The sequence below is a fragment of the Vombatus ursinus genome, unplaced genomic scaffold, assembly GCF_900497805.2.
Source record: "Vombatus ursinus unplaced genomic scaffold, bare-nosed wombat genome assembly UNPS02009774.1, whole genome shotgun sequence".
In the NCBI taxonomy this organism is placed as follows: Eukaryota; Metazoa; Chordata; class Mammalia; order Diprotodontia; family Vombatidae; genus Vombatus; species Vombatus ursinus.
The window spans coordinates 1-6573 of NW_020949552.1; the positions used below are offsets into that span (position 1 = coordinate 1).

General features: G+C 39.5%; 1 pseudogene; it reads left to right on the top strand.

The window, feature by feature from the left end:
* The first annotated feature begins 1431 nt into the window (after window positions 1–1431).
* LOC114036258 lies at window positions 1432–3101 on the top strand (annotated as a pseudogene).
* The last annotated feature ends 3472 nt before the right edge of the window (window positions 3102–6573 follow it).

Consider the following 6573-nt stretch of genomic DNA (forward strand, 5'->3'; position numbering starts at 1 on the left):
ATCTGCTCAATTTTTTCTTAAATTACCCCTCCCCCACAAAAAAAAAAATCCTGTTTGCAATGTTCATTTGAACTACCTTTGGAGACTGGATTTGACAATCAAAAACAAACTCTGAATGTGATGTCATGGTCCTCAGTGTAGTATCTGTTTACAGTTTTCAGTGATGTAGCAGTTTTATTTTTAGAGGAGTTTAGCAGATTTTACTCACAGTTGACTAGCTTCTACCACTAATGTTCCATTTAATCCTCTGAAACAGTGATTTACTAAGCAGTTTCCCAGTAGTCTAAATTGAGTCTTATCTCCTGTTCTCACACTTTTTGTCATTTCAATAGATTAATGAGTGGTACATAGTGATATAAGAATAATTACCTACCTTTACCCCAGATCAGGACAAAAAGCCAGGGAGTAGTTCACTATTGGACTGAGTATGGAAAAGATGACAGTTGTTGTTGAATCATATCCAACTCTTCATTACCCCATGAACCATACTAACCTTGGAGTTTTCTTAGAAAAGATACTGGAGTGTTTGCCATTTATTTTTTCAGTGGATGTGAAGTTAAATGATTTGACCAGGGTCACACAGCTAGTTGTCTGAGGCCAAATTTGAAATCAGGTCTTTCTGACTTCAGGGGCAGTGCTCTATCCATTGAGATATGTAGATGCCTCAAAAATGTGGCTTATTCCACATCTTTTTTTTTTAATTTTAGGCAATTGGGGTTAAGTAACTTGCCCAGGGTCACACAGCTAGTAAGTGTCAAGTGTTTGGTCTGAGGCTGGATTTGAACTCAGGTCCTCCTGACTTCAGGGTCGGTGCTCTATCCACTGCGCGACCTAGCTGCTCCACGTATTCCACATCTTCTCACCGATACCAACAGTGGCAACTCTCAGCAAAGCCACAGACAAACTAGAGGTACAGGATATAGAGATGTAAAAGATTGTTCTCCCATATCTTTGCTGTGTGACTTCTATATCTTATCCTTGAGTGCCACCTATCACTTCATGAATGGAAGCTGTTACTTTTAGGTGTACTTTGAAATGTTTGGCCTATATTAAGCATGTGTGGGGGATAAAAATATAAACATTTGTAGAACAAATTTCTTTTAAAATTTGTTAGATTTTTAAGAGCAGAAAGAACTTCAGATGTAGATAGAACAGTTTCATTACCATTGTGCTAAATTTATACAATTTTTAAAAAAGCTGTACCAAACAAAAGTTCTCATTTTCATTACATTTCACTTTTTTTTTTGTATATTGATATGTTAGAAAACAGTTGGGTGGCATAGAGGGTTAAGCATTGGACTTGGAGCCAGGAAGAGGCGTTCAAAATACTAGCCTTGGTCACAAAAAAAAAAAAAAAATCTGCCGGCAGAGTTGTAGGGGGGCGGGGGGTGGGGGTTGGGGGTGGCACACTGATTTCTGCTCCTAGTGCTCATGTTCGGAGCCCACCTGGAGCCCCCCACCCACCCAGTGTAATGGGCATTTACCCCCTTTCCCCTCAGATAGAGGTCCCAGGGTAATGTACTTGGGGAGGCAGTACCCTGCCCCTCTTCAGCCATGGCTGGGACGCTTGAGCTGGGTCAAGCATGAGACTACCTGTGGACGTGAAGAGTTAAATTAGAAGATGTTGAAATTGTTGAGAACTCTGTAGCAGTCAATAATGGACTAAGTTATTCATACAAAAAAGCACCTGGGAGGAAGAAGAGTCTGATGCAGAAAATGATCAGTACACAGAGAAGCATTGGAAAGGGGGAGAGATCAGTGAGATCTCCTCTTCTCTGGAACCAGATCAAGGCACAAGAAAGAAAAACAAGAAGAGAAAAAGGAATGAGGGAGGAAGTGAAAATAATGGAAAATGGACTCCCAAAAAATTAGGGAAGGAGAAGGAAGGGAAAGCTGAAGACAAGAAGCAGAAAAAATCTCCAAAGCCTTCTAAAGCAAAGACATTGCCAGAACGGACCAAAAAGAGCTGTAGTATTCATAAGAGTGCTTCCAGTAAAAAGAATTTAGCTGAAACCAAGAGGAAAAAGGATGTTGGATTGTCTACTAAAGCTAACCCTGATACCTCATCAGATTCTGATTCTTCTGTCACATTATCAGACGATAGTCACAACAAGACAAGTCTTGGTGGTAAGAAATTGGTAGTGAACCCACCATTTATCACATCAAAACCCACTGGTTCTCACCCAACTGCAGACAGACTTATTACCAGCATTGACAGTAATGCACCCTCTGTCAAGGGCAAAGGAACTCAAGCATCATCCTCTAGTTTGGATTCCAGCTCCAGTTCAGATGAACAGAGCAGGATGCCAAAGAGAACTCCAGCATTGGCTCCTCCACCAACTGGAACTGGAGTATCTCCAGGCTCTTCACAGAAAAATGGTCCAGATACAGACAATCACTTAGGAACAAGACAGGAGATGCGATACTCTGATCTCTGGGATAAGCCAGTATTGGGGAATAGTGGGAAACAGCTGACACCTCTGGCTCCAGAAGCAGCTCCTCACACCAGCAGTTTTGAAAGGCAGAGGGGAAGAGGGGAAAGCATTTTCCCCTGGAGGGGACGAGGTTTTAATGGAATCAGAGGACGAGGGAGAGGGGGAAATATTAATTATATGTTTAATGGTGAATCCCAGAAACAGCAGCAATTAACTGAAGTAGTAAAAAACACTTCCATTATTATCCAGAATCCAGTGGAGACACCTCAGAAGGACTACAGTGTACTTCATTAATTAGCAGCACCCCCTCGGGTAGGGGAAATGATTGCATTTAAGCTTTTGGAATTGACAGCAGATTATATTCCTGACAGCAGATTATACTCCTGATGTCTCTAGGTACAAGGAGGGGAAAATAATAAACTACAATCCTGATGCTCAGGAAGTGGACATAGAAATCCTTTCCTCTTTACCAGTGGTGAAGGAACCTGGGAAGTTTGACCTGGTATACCAGAATGAAAATGGAACCTAAGTGGTGGAGTATTCAGTGTCACAGGATAAAAGGATAACTATTTGTTGGAAAGAACTGATCAAACCAAGGCTGATTATTGAGGCTCATGCTGACACTCCTTTACCATTCCACCCATTCTACTTTATCATACACCTAGTGTATATATTGTCAGATAAGGACTATACATATGGGCTTAAATGGTTTATAATTTTTGCTTGTTTGTTTTATGACCTTGTGAAAATGACCATGGTTTGGATCTTTTCTAAATAAAGTATTTCAATGTCATAGAGTAAATTTTTTCTGGGTAGGTTATTCATGGTTGAAATCTTAGCTCCTTTGCTTTCTGGTGCATCATCTTCCAAGCCCTCCATTTTTTCAAAAGGGTAGCTGATAGATCTTGTGTGATTCTGACAATGACTTAATGGTAATTTAATTCTCTTTTTTCTAACTACTTGAAGTATTTTCTTCTTAACTCAAGGATTCTGAATTTTGACTATAATATTCCTAAGAGTTTTCATTTGGGAATTTATTTCAGACCAGGTGATTTCAGTGAACAATGAATTATTTCAATTTCTGATTTGCCCTCTGGTATAAGATATTCGTGCACTTTTACCTCATAATTTTTTTGAAATATGATGTTTGGGCTATTTTTTGGTGTCATGATTTTCAGGTAGTTCTGCCTGAAAATGTGCACAGACATATTGTCTCTATTTTCCTAAGCTAAGGTGGGCTCAGAAAATGACTCACTGTGATGTTTTTTTTTTTCTTGGCTTTCCCAATCAGAATTTAATCTATTACGGTGTCTAGGTTGTTACTATAGAGGCAGTTATGGAAGGGTTAAGGCAAAAATGCTACCTCTTGGGGGCAGCTAGATGGTGCAGTGGATAGAGCTCTGGCCTAAGGAGTCAGGTGGACCTGAGTTCAAATCAGGCTTCAGACACTTGACACTTACTTGCTGTGTGATCCTGGGCAAGTCATTTAACTCCAATTGCCTCACCTAAAAGCAAAAAAAAATGCTACCTCTTACTTTGCTATCTTGACTCTGTGCTGCTCCCCTAACACTTCCTAATTGAATTGGTCATTTAACCTTTCTCTCAGTTTTCTCATCTGTAAAATGGTGATAATAAAATTCCCAAAGCCATGAATACCAGGGTTCAAGTCTTGCCTCTGAAATCTACTGGCCATATGGTTTTGGACAAGGCACTTAACCTCTCAGTATCCTCAGTAGTTCTCTAAGACTATAAATTGAAAAAAAAGCTGTGCTGACCTTCATTGGTAGAAAGAGTCTCTGCACCTGGGACATGCATACACCAAAGAAATTAGAGGTTTAGTCTCTATTCAATCAATCAGTTAATTAGCAAACATTTATTAAATGCCTACTATGTGGCAGGCTTAGTGCTAAGTGCTGGTGATATTAAAACAACAACAACAGCAGACAAAAGACAATCCTTGCTTTTGAGGAGCTCATAATCTATTGCGAAAGACAGTAAACTAACAAGTACATACAAAGCAAGGTAAATACATACATGCAGGGTAAATAGGAAATAATTAACACAAGGAAGGCACTGGAATTAAGAAGCATTAGGGAAAAGATATGATTTTAGTTGAAACAAAAAAAAAATCAGGGAGTTCAGTACTTGGGACAGAGGTGGAAGAGTATTCCAGGCATAGGGGACAGCCAGAGACAATGCCTGGATCTGAAAAACAGTATGTGTTGTCCACGGAATGGCCAGGAGGTCAATGTCACTGGATTGAAGAATGCATTGTGGAGAGTAAGGTGCAAGAAACCTGGAAAGGTAGAAGGATGTTACAGTATGAAGGTTTTTGAATGCCAAGCAGAACATTTTGTATTTTATTCTGGAGGCAATAGGAAGCTACTGGAGTTCATTGAGTAGGAAGTGACATGATTAAACCTATGTTTTAGGAAAAATCCACTTTAGTGGATGAATGGAAAATAGATTGGAATGGGGAGAGACTTGAGGCAGGCAGATACATCAGCAGGTTATTGCAATATCTCAAACATGAGGTGATGAGGGCCTGTACTATATTGGAGGAAGAATCCAGGATGATTCCTAGGTTGTGAGCCCAAAGGACTGGGAGGATGGTATTACCCTCTACAATAATAGGGAAGGTACAAAGGGTGAGGGAGTTCAGAGGGAAAGATGAGCTTCATTTTGGACATATTGAGTTTAAAATATCTATTCAACATCTAGTTTGAGATATCTAAAAGGCAGCTAGAAATGAAAGGTTAGAGGTTAGCAGAGAGTTTGGGACAGAATAGGTAAATCTGAACATCATAAGTGTAGACTCTGTAATTAAATCCATGGAAGCTGATGAGATAACCAAGTGAAGTAGAATATAGGGAGAAGAGAAAAGGGTCTAGGAAAGAACTCTGAGATACATGTAGAGTTATAAGGCATGACCTTGAAGAGGATCCAGAAAAGGAGACATAAGAATGGTCAGGTGAAAGGAGAACCAGGAGAGTAACCTGATTACTATGTTACTAACTGGCTATATTCAGACCATGACACAGCCACTATAGTCCTCTTCTGCCTCCCAACATAACTCAGTCTTCCACTCTTAGTACCCTTAGGCTCTGATAGGTGAGCTTCAACCTCATTTTTCTTGGAATGAAGACACCATACTATTAACCAACCAATTCTAAATCGTGCCACAGCCACTCAGGTCCTCCACCTAGTACCATAATTAGACTCCTGCCCCAGGGTCCATCACTCTGGTCCTTGTCCATTTCCCACTTAAAAAAAAAAAAGAATCACACCCAAAACAAAACAAATAAACCTCCTCTCTATCTCTGTCTCCCTTTGTCTCTCTGTCTCTGTTTCTGTCTGTCTGTCTCTGTATGTCTCTCTCACTCCTTTTTGTTCTGTATGAAGTCTGACAATAAGTAAAAATTAAATTGAATTGAACAAGTGCTAGCCTGAAGCCATTTGCAATAAATGGATTCATTCAAATGAGTGTTGTCTTTTACAGTAGTGACCCAGAAAGACATACAGCACACTTATTCTAAAAATGCTTCTTTTGTTGTCCTAAATTTTGGGGATTGCCTTCACAAGGGGTTTCTAGCTAAGATAATAAAATCATTCTCACTAATTCATAGTTATACCTCATGTTAAATGTACACATGACTGTAAAATGGGGATAATAATAACATTTAACTTTCAGAATTCCAGGCTACCCTTAAAACTCAATTCAAATATCACCGTGTCCAGGAAACCATTCCTGGTACCAACAGCTTCTGTGCCTATGTCTGTTACCTACCATCTACTCTATATTTATCTTGTATGCGCACATTTAAATATGTTATCTCCTCCATTGAAATTAAAGTTTTTGAAGGCAAGGATTATTATTGCATGTGTTTGCTCTTTCTTTCTCTTTCTTTCTTTCTTTCTTCCTTCCTTCCTTCCTTCCTTCCCTTTCTTTCTTTTTCTTTCTTTCTTTCTTTCTTTCTTTCTTTCTTTCTTTCTTTCTTTCTTTCTTTCTTTCTTTCTTTCTTTCTTTCTTTCTTTCTCTTTCTTTCTTTCCTTCCTTCTTTCCTTCCTTCCTTCTTTCCTTCCTTCCTTCTTTCCTTCCTTCCTTCCTTCCTTCCTTCCTTCCTTCCTTCCTTCCTTC